Source organism: Podarcis muralis, chromosome 7 (assembly GCF_964188315.1).
Source record: "Podarcis muralis chromosome 7, rPodMur119.hap1.1, whole genome shotgun sequence".
Taxonomy (NCBI): Eukaryota; Metazoa; Chordata; class Lepidosauria; order Squamata; family Lacertidae; genus Podarcis; species Podarcis muralis.
In genome coordinates, this window is record NC_135661.1 from 87,268,674 (window position 1) to 87,282,090 (window position 13,417).

Sequence of the window (13,417 nt, forward strand, 5' to 3'; positions counted from 1 at the left end):
ACCCCTCTTGTGCAGATGGGGGGGGGGTGCGCCGAGGAGCAGAGAAAACGAATGGAGACCCCCAAGCAGATTCTACAGGGAATTCCATTTAACATTTGTTAAAAAAAACCGAGGCATTTTTGTTGGAAGTTGTAGGGAAAGATCTGCCCAAAAAGCTGAAAAACATCTTCATGTATGCGACAACGGCAGCGAGAGTTCTGGTTGCACAAGGATGGAAGACTGAAGAAACCCCAACTAAAGAATCACGGCAAGAAAAATTGACGGACTATGCAGAACTGGCAAAATTGACATATAAGCTATGGGACAAGGATAACTGTGACTTTAAAGGCGAATGGGAACCCTTTACAAAGTATTTGAAGACGCAACAAAGCGAACTGGACTCCTTGGCGGGCTCTGAATAAACATTCACAAACTTTTTATTGGTGATAATCAGCTAAAGAGTTTGAGGATCTATACAACTGTGTAACATGCAGGAAACAGCATTCTTAGAGAAATCAGAGACTGGAACGGAGAGAAGCCGGGGTGGGGTGGGGGGTTGTGTGGGAGGGTGGTGGGAGGGAGAAAAAAATGGGGGGGGGGAATAAGGACGATATGTTTCTGGATAATATGTTTTGTTTTAATTTTGAATAATAAAAAGTTTTTTAAAAAGATTCTACAGGGAATGGGGGGGGGAGGGCTGGTTTAAAGGCAGCCCCCCCTTTTTTTGCAAAGTCAAACTTTCCCTTGCAACAGCTGCACCAGACCTGTTTGAAACAAAAGAGAATCCTGCAGAGCCAGCCCCCCCCCCCCGAACCCGTTGCCGGGCAAGACAGCTGCCCCTGAATGGGTTTGGGGAGCCAACAGCTGTGTGTGTGTCCTGACAAGCCCCCTCCCCGGTTTCTATGCCCCCATCCCAGTGCCTGGTCCAAGCACACCAGCTGTACTGGGGTTGGGCAAACAGTTGGCCAAAAGGCGGGGGGGGGGGGGAGCGGCGGACGGTGGGATTGTTTCCTCAGCTGCCACCAGCCGCTGGCTCAGCAGATGGGAGCCAGTCCCAGACAAGCAAAGGGGGGGGGGGCGGGAGAGGGGGAGTGTCCTCAGATGTGCCCCCTCTAAAGGGGGGGTCTCCTCCTCCAGGGACCTTCAAGCCCAGGACAAAACCAAGAGATGGTGGTGGGGTGAGTCTCAGAGCTAGGAGCCTGGGGAGAGGCTAGAGTGAGTTGTAATAGGTGCTGGGGGTCAAGAATTGCGTCTTTTCAGGAGTCAACAGCAAGATTCAAAACTCTCTGTAGTCATGCACAAACCTCACCCCCCCCCCACTCACTCACTAAGTAGTAGCAGTAGTAGTAGTAATAATAATAATATTAATAATAATAATGTTTATACCCCACTTATCTGGCTGGGTTTCCCCAGCCACTCAGGGCGGCTCCCAACAGAATATTAAAAATAGAATCAAACATTAGAAACTTCCCCAAACAGGGCTGCCTTCAGATGTCTTCTAAAAATCTGGTAGTTGTTTATTTATTTGACATCTGATGGGAGGGCGTTCCACAGGGCAGGGGCCACCACCGAGAAGGCCCTCTGCCTGGTTCCCTGTAACTTGGCTTCTCGCAGTGAGGGAACTGCCAGAAGGCCCTCGGCGCTGGACCTCAGTGTCCGGGCTGAACGATGGGGGTGGAGATGCTCCTTTGGGTATACTGGTCCAAGGCCGTTAGGGCTTTAAAGGTCAGCACCAACACTTTGAATTGTGCTTGGAAGAAGAAGAAGAAGAATTTGGATTTGATATCCCGCTTTATCACTACCCGAAAGAGTCTCAAAGCGGCTCACATTCTCCTTTCCCTTCCTCCCCCACAACAAACACCCTGTGAGGTGAGTGAGGCTGAGAGACTTCAGAGAAGTGTGACTGGCCCAAGGTCACCCAGCAGCTGCATGTGGAGGAGCGGAGAAGCGAACCCGGTTCCCCAGATTACGAGTCCACCACTTTTAACCACTACACCACACTGGCTTGGAAACGTACTGGGAGCCAGTGTAGGTCTTTCAAGACCAGTGTTATGTGATCTCAGCGGCCGCTCCCAGTCACCAGTCTAGCTGCCGCATTCTGGATTAGTTGTAGTTTCCGGGTCACCTTCAAAGGTAGCCCCACGTAGAGTGCATTGCAGTAGTCCAAGCAAGAGATAACTAGAGCATGCACCACTCTGGCGAGACAGTCCGCGGGCAGGTAGGGTCTCATCCTGCGTACCTGGTGGAGCTGGTAGACAGCTGCCCTGGATATAAAATTGACCTGCACCTCCATGGACAGCTGTGAGTCCAAAATGACTCCCAGGCTGCGCACCTGCTCCTTCAGGGGCACAGTTACCCCGTTTAGGACCAGAGAGTCCCCCACACCTGCCCAGCACTCTGTGCATGCTTGCTGTTACGCTTCTTTGAGATTTAGCCAGTATCTCCTGGGGCCAAATCCTGGCATCTGGTGCGGCAACAGCCCCGGGGCGGATGGTCCATGCAGATCCTCGCAGGTTCAGGAAGGAAAGATGACATACCTGAAAGGACCCTCATGGGGAAGAAGATGAGCAAAACTCGCTTTCTGCGGCTCCGGTGGGGAGGAGCCAAAACGACGGGTTCGAATTGCAAGGAAGGAGATTCTGACTAAACATTAGGAAGAGCTTCCTTGAAGGCTTTCAAGCAGAGGTTGGGCGGCCACCTGTCAGGAATTCTTCCATTGCGATTCCTGCATTGCAGGGAGTTGGACTAGAGGACCTCTGGGGGGCCCTTGCGATTCTACTCTCATATGATCGCGGAATCAGATGCTGTTCTAAGCCGGGTCCAAAGGGACGTATATGTCCCCCACTTCCTGCATTTGGTACCTGCACCAGCCCCTCCCTCCTGGCTTCCTGCCTGCCTCCTCCGCCCTGGCCCATTAGCGGAACAGCTTTTATCGGCTTTCATGGCTTTCATCCTCTCTGCGCATCACTCAGCCTTCTAGGAGAAAGCAGGGAGGTGGGGGTGGAGAGGGAGAGAAGAACCACCATTATCCATGTCTCCGCTGGAGAGTTTTCCTGGAGACACAGAGATCAGCTAGGCCGTCTCCTGCTCTCCCCCTTCAGCCCAGCCCAGGCTGTCAAGGGGAGGGAGACACCCAAGAGAGCCCCCATTGCAACACAACATCCCTGCAGTGCTGGCTGTCCGTGTCGCCAGAGTGGTGCATGCTCTCCCACTTGGACTACTGCAATGCGCTCTACATGGGGCTACCTTTGAAGGTGACCCGGAAACTGCAATTAATCCAGAATGCGGCAGCTAGACTGGTGATTGGGAGCGGCCGCCGAGACCACATAACACCGGTCTTGAAAGACCTACATTGGCTCCCAGTACGTTTCTGAGCACAATTCAAAGTGTTGGTGCTGACCTTTAAAGCCCTAAAGCCCTTGGCCCATTATACCTGAAGGAGCGTCTCCACCCCCATTGTTCTGCCCGGACACTGAGGTCCAGCGCCGAGGGCCTTCTGGCAGTTCCCTCCCAACTCAAAGTGAGGTTTACAGGGAACCAGGCAGAGGGCCTTCTCGGTAGTGGCACCCACCCTGTGGAACACCCTCCTATTAGATGTCAAGGAAATAAGCAGCTATCCTATTTTTAAAAGATATCTGAAGGCAGCCCTGTTTAGGGAAGTTTTTAATATTTAATGCTGTGTTGCTTTTAACACTCGATTGGGAGCCGCCCAGAGTGGCTGGGGAAACTCAGCCAGATGGGCGGGGTATAAATAATAAATTATTATTATTATTATTAGTCAAGGTCCTGCTCTCTTCTGCCTTGGTCAGGCCCCTCCTGGAATACTGTGTCCAGTTCTGGGCACCACAATTTAAGGAGAGGAGGGTAACTGAGATGGTCAAGGGTCTGAAAATGAAGCCTGATGAGGAACGGTTGAAGGAGCTGGGTATGTTTAGCCTGGAAAAGAGAATGAGAGGAGATAGGAGAGCCATCTTCAAATATCTTAAGGGCTGTCACATGGAAGAGGGAGAAAGCTTGTTTTCTCCTGCTCTGGAGGGTAGGTCTCGAACTCATGGCTTCAAGTTACAAGAAAGGAGATTCCGACTAAACATTTGGAAAAACTGACAGTAAGAGCTGTGGAACAGATTCCCGTGAGAGGTTGTGGGCTCTCCTTCTTTGGAGGTTTTTAAGCAGAGGTTGGATGGACACCTGTCATGGATGCTTGAGCTGAGATCCCTGCATTGCAGAGGGTTGGACTAGATGACCCCAGGGTCCCTCCTTCCAGCTCTAGGATTCTGTGACTTCATGATTCCTGCAGCCCAGGAGGGAGGGGACCTGGGCTGAAGCAAAGCTATTATTTTATAAAAGGCTCCAGAGCCAGTGCACTCAGCACCGCCTTGGTCCAACCATAGTTCTGGGGGGAAACAGCTTTCTTATCCCAGTCCAATATCAAAGCAACTTGCTCAGTTCCTTTGCAAGGCTCAAAAAAAAAACTTCTTAGAACCTCTGAGGCAAACTGCTTCCCTTTTGCGCTCCTTGGAGTGTAACGAGGTGGAGAAGGATCAACTCATGAAGCTTCCCAGATGGGCGGGGTGTTGATGTTTAGTCGTGTCCGCCTCTTCGTGACCCCCTGGACAAGAGCATGCCAGGCACTCCTGTCTTCCACTGCCTCCAACAGTTTGGTCAAACTCATGCTGGTAGCTTCGAGAACACTGTCCCACCATCTGGTCCTCTGTCGTCCCCTTCTCCTTGTGCCCTCCATCTTTCCCAACATCAGGGTCTTTTCCAGGGAGTCTTCTCTTCTCATGAGGTGGCCAAAGTATTGGAGCCTCAACTTCAGGATCTGTCCTTCCAGTGAGCACTCAGGGCTGATTTCCTTAAGAATGGATAGATTTAATCTTCTTGCGGTCCATGGGACTCTCAAGAGTCTCCTCCAGCACCATAATTCAAAAGAATCAATTCTTCGGCGATCAGCCTTCTTTATTGTCCAGCTCTCACTTCCATACATCACTACTGGGAAAACCATAGCTTTGACTATACGGACCTTTGTTGGCAAGGTGATGTCTCTACTTATTATTATTATTATTATTATTATTACTTCTACAGAGCCAGGCCATTGGTCCAGGTCGCTCAGTATTGCCTACCCTAACTTCCAGCAACAGAGTTTCAGACAGGCAAGGCTGCTCAGTACTGAACTTGAGACCTTCTGCAAGCAGAGCAGCTGTTCTATGTCTGAGCTGCTTCCCCTCTCAGGATCATCACCCTCTTGTGGGGACAGCAACCCACCGCCCTCTAGATCCACGCCTGGGATTCCCATCCTTCGACCTTTGGCAGCCAGACCAGAGACACTCCCTTGGGCAAAGGCCACAGCTCCTTTGGTCAGGGATAGATTCCAGATGCCATCCTCAGCAGCGCCAGGGAAGGAGAGAATTCTGGAAGGGACCACCAGAGTCATCTAGTCCAACCCGCTGCAATGCAGGAATCTTTTGTCCAATGCTTGAACCCACGACTGTGAGATTAAGAGCCTCACGTTCTGCCGTGGAGCCCCTCCACCACTGTGTATCAGATAATAATAATAATAATAATTTATAATAATAATAATAATAATTTATAATAATAATAATAATAATTTATAATAATAATAATAATAATAATAATAATAATAATAATAATAATAATAATAATTTATTATAGTAATAAATTATAATAATAATTTATTATAATAATAAATTATAATAATAATAATTTATTATTTATACCTCCCCCCCATTTGTGGGCGGCTCTGGGCGGCTTCCAAAAAATATTAAAATACTGTAATACACCAAACATTAAAAGCTTCCCTAAACAGGGCTGCCTTCAGATGTCTTCTAAAAGTCTGGTAGTTGTTCTCTTTGACATCTAGTGGGAGGGCGTTCCACAGGCTGGGGGCCACTACCAAGAAGGCCCTTTGCCTGGTTCCCTGTGACTTGGCTTCTTGCAGTGAGGGAACCGCCAGAAGGCCCTCGGTGCTGGACCTCATTATCCGGGCAGAACGATGGGGGTGGGCCGTCCAGTATATCTCAGACCCCCAACTCGGCGGTGACTCTGGGCTGGCACAGACCAGCATCCCCACACCACCCCCCGCAACCTGGGCACCTCCCCACACACCAGGGTCATCGCGCCTTACCCCAGCCTGCCCCAGAAACGGTGTCTCGTCCCACCCACCCATTTTAAAGCCGATTGCTGGGGAGCAAAAGCAAACCAGAAGGCTCCCTGTGGCCCACGAAAACCTGGAGAGTCATCGCCTCTGAGCCACTTAGAGCATGGGTAGGCAAACTAAGGCCCGGGGGCCAGATCCAGCCCAATTGCCTTCTAAATCCGGCCCACGGATGGTCCGGGAATCAGCGTGTTTTTGCATGAGTAGAATGTGTCCTTTTATTTAAAATGCATCTCTGGGTTATTTGTGGGGCATAGGAATTCATTCATTATTTTTTTTCCAAAATATAGTCCGGCCCCCCCACAAGGTCTGAGGGAAAGTGGACCGGCCCCCTGCTAAAAAAGTTTGCTGACCTCTGACTTAGAGCCATCACAACCCCAGGGAATGGCAGGGCTCCTGGAGCCAAGTTGAGTCAGCTGGAAGGGGGTGGCAAGACGCAGACCCCGTGGCAGGGAGATTCTCTCCCTTACGAGACCCCCAGTCGGGACAAGGTGGGGGAGAGTCTCAGTCTGCCGTCGCCCCCACTCCTCTTTCAGGAGGATGACATGGGGCGTCAGCCCCAGACTTGACCCGGTGGCGTGCAAGATCTGTGGGACCCCCACCCCACAAAAGGCTGCCCATTACAGGAAGCTTGCCCTCCCCCAGCATGGAAGTGGGTGGGTGGGGGCTGCAAATAAAGAAAGGAGCAGCCAATTGGAACAAGGCGGGGGGAGGGACGACAGAGGGATTCCCCAAGGAAAAAAGGTTGCAGCATTTTGGGTTGTTGGGTTTAGGGGAAAGTCGATGAAGAAGCAACACGGGGTCCTTGCCGCACATTCATCCAGTGCTTTACCAATTGCACTGGTTCCCAGTGGAGTACAGGGTCAGGTTTAAGGTGCTGGTTTTGACCTTTAAAGCCCTATACGGCCTAAGACCCTCGTACCTATGGGACTGCCTCTCTGGTATGCCCTGCGGAGGACCTTAAGGTCCACAAATAACAACACTTTGGAGGTCCCAAATCGCAAGGTGGTTAGATTGGTCTCAACTAGGGCCAGGGCCTTTTCAGTACTGGCCCCGACTTGGTGGAACGCTCTATCACAAGAGACTAGGGCCTTGCGGGACTTGACATCTTTCCGCAAGGCCTGCAAGACAGAGCTGTTCCGCCTGGCCTTTGGTTTGGACTCAGTCTGACCCTTATGCACAGCTGTCAACTTTTCCCTTTTCTTGCGAGGAATCCTATTCGGAATAAGAGAATTTCCCTTTAAAAACAGGAAACGTTGACATCCATGCCCTTATGCTGCCCTCCCCTTATGGTCTTGATCTATGGGCTACTTTTAAAATGAGGCTGCATTTTAAATTGCATTTCAACCTGTATTTTAAATTGGGGTTCCCCCCCCCATTATGTTTTTTCTGTGATTTTATTGGTGTTAGCCGCCCTGAGCCCGGCTCTGGCTGGGGAGGGTGGGGTATAAATAAAATTTATTCTTATTCTTATTATAAATAGACATTTAGAAAGTCCTTCTCCATGCAGCACAGGGTTAGACTGTGGAACTCCTTCCCACAAGAGGAAGTGATGGCCACAAACAAACTACAGGTATATGGCTTTAAAAGAGGATTAAATGACGGCGATTGACGGCTATTACCCACCACGGCTGTGCTTTGCCTCCCACAACCAGAGGAAGCAATACTTCTGAATATTAGTTGCTGGAATGTACAGGAAGGCTGAGCGCTTCCGTGCTCAATTCCTGCTTGCGGGTTTCCCAAAAGGGGCACCTGGCTGTCCCCCCGTCCCCCCGTGAGAACAGGACGCTGGACTGTTCTGTACGGCCTGATCCACCAGGCTTCTAAAGGGCCGTGCACCCAAAGGGAAAAGCTACAACAGACCTCATCACCCCGTCTGCAAAATGGGAACAAGAGTGACCAGCCCCGTAGGGTTAGGGAGAGGACAATCCCCCCCCCCCGCTTCAAAAAATAATAATTGTGAAACAGATGCCCAATGACTCACATGCACTGTCTGCCAAACTGGAACGGACTCCTCTTTCCCTCCCGCCCACTGTGTCTGCTCCAAACAGACCAGAAAATCTCAGGAGCCGGATTCTCCGCCCTTCTGCTGCAGCCTGGCCTGTCCAAACACCCCCGCCCCCCCCCCCCCAGCAGAGAACCCAGGAATCCTAGCTCCCATCTCCCCTTGCGTCACCAGGGGAGACCCCAGGAGTCCTTCCGCTCCCCCAGCGGAGGAAAGCGGCAAAGAAACAGCAGCTGCGCCTCTCCAGAGCTAATTGGGCCGCCTTAATGGGCAGCAATAATTGCAGATTATTTCCCAGTTTCCTGCCTCCTGCCCCTGGTCTGGGAAGCCATGAACTCGGCTGCCCTTCTGCGTCCAGACATGGGAGGGGCAGGGAAACAACCCCCTGTCACAGATGCCGGCCCCCCAAACCCCATCAGCTGCCAACCAAGGCAGAGGGGTTCCTTTCGGAACTGCCCCATAAGCAGCAGAGTCACACCTTTTGGCCCTCTGGCAAAAGGGTCTCTTGCCATGGGGCCTTGGGCTGCTTATGGGTAGGGTCAGGGTCAGAGCCACGGTGATAAAGGTCAGGGGCCTCCCCACACCCCAAGGCCACAGCTGGAACCTCCCTTAGACCAGCCCTGGCTGCATCCATCGCAGTCTGTTCTGCTCGTTGCCTTTTTCAAACAGTAAGAGCATCTTTGCAAGGAGGGAGAAGAGTGCTCCAAAGCAGCTCATGTTCAGCTCCAGGGCTTGGCGGGGTACCTCTGGGCATGAGCAAAATGCCTCTCCGTCTGGGAAGAGGCCATAGCGAAGCAACCGAGCGCCTGAGCGCAGGACCCAGACTCAATGCACAACATCACAATCAAATCTCCCTGCCTGGGATTCTGGAGGGGGCCGCTGCCGGCCAGGGCAGACCAGGGCTGGGGTACCTGTGGAGACCACTCCCGAAATTCCTGGATGCCACACCCATGGCCACCCTGGGCTGGGGCTGGGAGGCCATTGACCTCCGGAGAAGCAAAGGAACTCCATCGCTCCTGCAGACAATGTTGAGCTGGCTGGATCAATGGTGTGATTCTGAATGAGGCAGCATCCTATGGTAAGGTAAAGGGACCCCTGACCATTAGGTCTATTCGTGGCCAACTCTGGGGTTGCGGCGCTCATCTCGCTTTACTGGCCGAGGGAGCCGGCGTACAGCTTCCGGGTCATGTGGCCAGCATGACTAAGCCGCTTCTGGTGAACCAGAGCAGCACACGGAAACGCCGTTTACCTTCCCGCCGGAGTGGTACCTATTTATCTACCTGCACTTTGACGTGCTTTAGAACTGCTAGGTTGGCAGGAGCAGGGACCGAGCAACGGGAGCTCACCCCGTCGCGGGGATTCGAACCGCTGACCTTCTGATCGGCAAGTCCTAGGCTCTGTGGTTTAACCCACAGCGCCACCCGTGTGTCCCCAGGCTCTGGTATATATACTCTAATGTGGGGAGCAAACCTGCCCCCCCCCAATGCAGCACAGCTCTCTGGCTGCATCTGGAAGTGAGCAAAGCCAGAGAGTCTAAAATCACTGGTTGGGGAGGAATGGAGAGGCAGATTCTCAAGGAGTTTTTTTTCCTTCTTCTTCTAAAAAGCAGCATGTTGAGTTGGAAGTGCCACAGAAAGAACGTCCTCCAAGCAGAGCCCAAGGAGATGTTTAGCGGAGAAAGGAAAAGAGCGCTGAATGTGCTCAGAGGCACTCTTGACGAGTGCTTGTCATGCTTTGCTTGAGAAGCTACTGAGCTCTCCAAATCCACTCCAAGTCTCTCTCCCCCCTGGCTAAGATTTTGCAGAAAAATGAGAGGAAGGCTGGAAGATTCCTTAAACCTAGCCAGGACCCCGTTGCATACAAAGCAGTGCTGTCTACACCGACTCGCAGCAACGGCTTTTCTTTTGACCCCCACCTCTGACCTGAACATCCAAACCTGGGCTGGCCTTTAAGGAGAGATTGTCTCTGAGGTGAGGCTCAATACAGGAACACCTGGAAGCAAGACACTCGCAAGTCCCAGATGCACCAGGGTCGGTGGGCATTAGAAATTCACTTTGCACATGTTCAGAGGCGGCCATGCTCTTATCTTGCCATCTAACCTGAGGCACGACATTTTAAACAAAGCAGTTCCTGGGCACAGAGGGGCCTGGGATAAGATGACCCCCAAGTTTATCTTGAAAGAAGCAAGTTGAGAAGCTGGAAAATAAAACCGGGGGGGTGGGGGGTGGGCTCTAGACTGGCCTCAAAATAGCCAAGGCAGAATCTCCCCAAGCCCTAGGCACCCAGGGGAAGAGGGCAGGCTCTGCATTGGGGCTCTGCCCAGGGAACGCCGAAGCGTCATTAGCACCCAGACCCCTTTGCCCACTGCAAGGGCCGGGTGTGGCTCGCTGGGGGCCACCTGCTCTATACTGCAGATCCTTTCAAAAGTCAGGCCTTGGAGGGCAGAGGGAGCTCCCCACCCCAAACCACATGCCTCCTCCGAATCCAGCGGTTGGGGTGAAGATCAGACCCAGATGCTCATTCTGCCAGCCGGGAAGCCAGGACTCACCCGCGGGGTCTCACCTGCAGTCATTAACAGGCCCTGAAGGAGCCCTTGGGGGGGGGGGGGAGAGACCTTTAAATACACACCTGCCAAGGGTGCAAACAGGCTCCCAGGCATGCATTTATTTTTTTAGGATCCAGAATAAAAACAATCTGTGACCCACAGTCAAGAACAGAGAAATTGAGCGGCTCCACCCGATGCTACCAGCCATTTGGTGTGATGGAGATCATTAATGCTCCCCAACTTATTTGCAGGACACATCACGTCGTTTTTTGCCAAGGGGAAACCAACTCCCCACGACTCTCCCCCTTAAGGTTCGTTGACTTTGACACCCCCTCCCAAACAAACCACCTATTCCGTTACCCAACCTGTGCACTTCTCAAATGGGGGGAAAGCCCCCCCCCCAAATGTCCCCATGGGCCTTTTCCTGGCATCCGCGGGGGAAATTCCATCCCGAATCTCTCCGGAACAACGGGGAGGGGACGCTCGGCGCTTCCCAGGTTTCCAGAAGGCCCCCTCCCCAAACGCCTGGCCCTGCGCAATCCCTCTTAACCCCACCCACCCAGTTACGTCGATCCTGAAGTATTGGCGAGGGGGGAGCCCCATTCTCCCGTCCCCCGGCCCAGGCCTGGGTGGGGCAACTGCTCCCCACCCCTTCCCCGACCACGATCCCGCGAGGCCCCATCGGGGGGCCGGCGAGGCAGAAGGGGCGCAGCCCTGCCCAGCCGGGGGCGCCGACGGAAGCAGCGAACCCCGGAGGAGGAGGAGGAGGCGGCGCGCTTGCGGGGAGGGGGGACCAAAGAGATGCGATCCCTCCCATCCGTCCGCTTTGATTTCCCAGCAAGGCTGCCTTTTTTTGGGGGGGGGGGGAGAGGTGGGCCTGTGCCCTTCACAGCTGTCACTCGAGGCGGGGTGGGAGGCGGAGGGAGGGAGGGATCTGTTGGAGGGGAGGGGGCGCGGGAAAGGGATGCGGAAAGGCGGGGGCGGCGGGGATCCCCGGAAAGAGGCGTCGCGGGAGGAGGGGGGGCGTCGTCGGTGCGCGGAAAAAGAGGAGGGCGAGAGAAGGAGAGAGGAGAGGAGACTCCCCTGCCAGCCCCCCACCACCACCTCATCCATCCCTGCATCCCATCTCTGCCCTTACCCGGGTGCGGCGGGGCTCCGACGCCTCCTCCGCCGCCTCTTCCCGGCTCCGCATCCACGGTGAGCCCGGCGCGGGTCCTCCTCCTCCTCCTCCGCTGCTGCCGCCCTGGGCCGCCCCTCCCCGGCTGCTGCTGCTGCTGCTCCTCCGCCAGCCCCCCGCCCGATCCTCCCGATCCGCCTCTTCTCTCCGCTGCGGACGCCCCGTCTCGTCTCGCCGCTGCCTCGGCTCCTCCGCGCACGCGCCTTCAGTCCAGCTGGACTCGGCCCCGCCCCCGCGGCTCTGCGATATGCAAATATAGACACGCCCCCTCCCCCGCCGGCGCGCTCTTCTCGCCGCAAAACTCCGCCTCCCGCGCCTCCGCCGGTTTTTATTGGCTCCGCGCTCCTGAATATGCAAAGACGAAAACGTCACCGCCGCGCTCTCTCGCTCTCTCCTTCCTTCCCTCCCCGCCCGGTGTTATTTACAAAGTTCTGCCGACCCCGCCCACCGAGGCAGGCTATTGGTCCGCGCGCGTCCCCGCATGCAAATTAGCCCGTCCGCTCAGCCCGCCCACCTCGTCGTGATGCGACTATGCAAATCCTATGCCTGTCTTAAGCCCCGCCCCCTCACCATGAAAGGGAAAGCGGAGAGGTGCCCCGGGTTCAAGGCTCCCTGACTCCGTTTGCAAGCCCCGCTGGCTTCTTTCTCAAGGCTGGTCCAAAGGAGGCACTCTGCACATGCTCGCAGAAACCCTTTCACAGCAAAAGGCAGCGTGTCGCGCCTGTCTCCTCTCTGCTCCGCCGCTTTTTCCTGATTTTTGCCTGGATGGGCTTCCCTAGAGACAAACTCTGTACCTGCCTTGTGGACCACTGGCCTAGACCCCCAAGGGCGTATCACCCTATCTCCGAACCCTTTTTTAAAAAATGTTTGCCGGAACCGGAACCTTTGGAACTCCCCGCCTCTTGATACAAGCAGAGCCTACTTAAAACCTTGGCTGAGATTAGAAAGCGGGTGCGAGTTTGGGTCTGTTTTTCGTCTATCGCTGTCCTGACATCCCGAAGGCCTTAAATGCTTCTTATTGATAACTTTATTCTTGTATCCCTCTTTTGTAAACCACTTTGAGGTTTTTAAAAAAATAAAAATCACGCGGTGTATAAATTTCATGAGATAAAAATACATAAACCTGGCAGCTTGGCAGGGGAGAGGGTTAAAAAACTGTGACAAGGCACCCCAAGGTCCTTTCTGTGTGGTTCTTCAGCATAGGCTCTGCCCGCCTGCCCTTTGGCAGAAACCAGGAACCCTTAAGAAGATGCCAGGCCAGAGCAGGAGGGAGGGTGCGGGTAAACCCACCCCTGCCCTTGTCCCCAGATGTGCAGCCTCCCTCGCTCTGCCTGGGCACCCACCCCTGGGTGTTGCCCGCTGTTGCCGGCCAGGGCGGGTCCCACAAAGGGTGGAAAGGAAGGAATTGTTTGCTCTCAAAACAAACAGCCTGCGCCAGCCCCACCCGTGCCAGGCCAGGGGGGAGGGCAAAGGCTAGGAAGGGCCTGCCCCTCTCCCACTGCCACTAGGGCATCCTCTAATGTTTATTGGATGGAT

At 53.8% G+C, this 13,417-nt stretch overlaps 1 protein-coding gene across 1 annotated transcript in view; it reads right to left on the minus strand.

Annotated features, from left to right (window-relative positions):
- Window positions 1-12,055, minus strand: part of NUMBL (NUMB like endocytic adaptor protein) — a 33,795-nt gene extending 21,740 nt beyond the window's left edge. The window contains exon 1 of the mRNA XM_077932357.1: window positions 11,843-12,055. The gene's annotated coding sequence lies outside the window, so the exon portion shown is untranslated. The remainder of the gene's footprint in view (window positions 1-11,842) is intronic.
- Window positions 12,056-13,417: the final 1,362 nt, after the last annotated feature.